Source organism: Taudactylus pleione, unplaced genomic scaffold (assembly GCF_031769625.1).
Source record: "Taudactylus pleione unplaced genomic scaffold, aTauple2 ptg000122l, whole genome shotgun sequence".
NCBI classification, from domain to species: Eukaryota; Metazoa; Chordata; class Amphibia; order Anura; family Myobatrachidae; genus Taudactylus; species Taudactylus pleione.
This window is the reverse complement of record NW_028284524.1, coordinates 979,663-981,953: the sequence shown is the minus strand read 5'-3', so window position 1 is coordinate 981,953 and position 2,291 is coordinate 979,663. Positions and strand designations below refer to the sequence as shown.

Sequence of the window (2,291 nt, the reverse complement as noted above, 5' to 3'; positions counted from 1 at the left end):
TTGAGTCTCCGTCCAACGACCTTTGGTGCTGATTTGTGGCCAAGCAGCAGAGAGAGGAAATGTGTTTTGGCTGGGAATTGGCTTTTAGAGTGGTCTTGTGGCTAAGCACTGACCACTGTAGTGGGATTGAGGAATTGAGGCCAGGCAGAATCCTCGGAAGTGACATTGTGGCCATTTAGCGTCCTTGGGTGCGGCCTTTTGGGTAGACTTGTGGCCATTCCAGAGGCTTTTGGGATGGTATTGTGGCTGTCCAGCGGCTTTGGTGATGGTACTGTGGCCATCCAGCATCTTCTATGGAGATCTTGTGGCCATCCAGCAGCCTCTGGGGAGATGTTATGGCCATCCAGCAGCCTGTGGTGAGATCTTGTGGCCATCCAGCAGCCTCTGAGGAGATTTTTTGGCTGTCCAGCAGCCTTTGGTGATGATTTGTGGCCAAGCAGTGGACAGTGGAGATGTATTTTGGCTGGAAATTGGCTTTTGGAGTGGTCTTGTGGCTGGGCACTGACCTCTGTAGTGGAATTGTGGCCAGGCAGCGGTCTCTGTAGCGCACTTGTGCCTGAGCAGACTATGACTCTGCAGTTATAATGGCACACATCTGAAATTGTAGTGGCAGCACTTCACACAGTGGCAGAGCAAGAAGAAGATGGTGAAACAGAGGAAAAAGCTGCTAATATTTTTGATGGCAGTAATAGACTCTGGATCACTGAGTTGACGTTTGACATTCTCAGTTTGCACAGCCAACCTAAATCCAGCCTTCATCTTACCCTGAAGCCAGCAGTAGTAGACTCTTCTGTCACTGAGCTCTAGAGAACGGAAGTTCACATGGTTTCCGTGGTCAATGTACACTCTTAGAGTCTTTAGGCCCAACTAGATTTGTTGTTCTGTAAAGCCTTTCATCATCTTTATCCCAAGCTACAGCTTGTCCTGGCATGGCTCCTGGACACTCAATGATCAGGCTGCTGCCTACAGGCTTAGCATACATTTTTAGTACGTTGGGTAACTTGGGCAGCCAAGGAATGCGATCTTTAAGCTTCATCACCCCACTTATCATCCCACTTATAAAATGTTGGATCTTTCCTAGGATTCCTGTTTGTGCCTTTCTGCAGGGAGTCATACAGCTCTTGATCAGTATTTCTGGTCTGCGATTCGAAAGATATTTTTGAAATCTTGCTGAAACAGCATCAGATCCACAAGGAGCCACATTTTTGTTGGGGAGATGGGGAGACGATACCTTGGGTAAAGGTAGTTACTCCTTAAATAGCAAAAGCCCAGTCTCCTTTTCTCTCTTTTCACATCACAGCGATCACATACAGTCCAGTCCGAAAAACTAGTGAAGGACACAAAATCTCTCATTTCCAGGTCATCTTGTGCGTGTTCATTCTGGTCTTCAAATACTACATGTGCTTTTTGGGATTCCTGAATGTCAACGCTATAGCCATAGAAAAACTGCTTGTCCTGTGTGCCACATATGTAGTGGCCGGAATCTTTATTTTGTGTCTTGAAAATGATGAGGTTGTACTCACGGATGCTGAATCTATGCAGGGTATCATAATTCCGCCGACATCTGAGAGCACCTTGGTGAGCTCACCACCAATGGTCTTCTGATAGTACAACTCCACAGATGTAAATTCTTCAGGCTTGCAATGGCAAGTAAGCACAATGGTAATGTCCGACAGGAACTCTGCTGTATCAAACAGCAGGAACGCTGGGCAGTGAATGGTCCTGAAGATGTCCTTTTTTTGTATAATCTCAAAGCCACAAGCTGGCACAATTTAAATAAATGCAGCAGCCACAAGTAACAAAAGGTGAGGACTTCTGGGAGTCATCACAGACGAAAAATAATATTGTGTTCAGGATAGAACACAACATATAGTAACAGCGAAGCAGAAAATTAGTCTTCTCTTGTCACATGTGACAAATGAGTGACCAGCTGAGTAACCACTTGTATGGTCTACTCTGTTACTATGATGCAACAATCCATTGTTACCATGGAAACGGCCTAGACAGACTTATCCATTTACATTTGATAACTACAGGTTATACAGGAAGAATGAATGATATTAGACCATAATTATCCAGCATACATTTGCTACACATTAATGTATGAGATAAAAGGGATTCTGTTGTACCTGGTATGAAGTAGATAGACTTACTGACATTATGGCCCTTGTACCATTTCTTATAATTATTCTTTTTTTCCTTATCTTAAAAACAAGATCTATCAGACAGAACCTCCCATAGCCTCACATGTCCCATTTCTAGTATTATATAATATATATGCTTGGAGCATG

At 44.1% G+C, this 2,291-nt stretch overlaps 1 pseudogene; it reads right to left on the bottom strand.

Moving 5' to 3' along the window:
• Positions 1-579: 579 nt before the first annotated feature.
• On the bottom strand, positions 580-1,826 carry LOC148523994 (Ig-like V-type domain-containing protein FAM187A pseudogene; annotated as a pseudogene).
• Between the last annotated feature and the right edge of the window lie 465 nt (positions 1,827-2,291).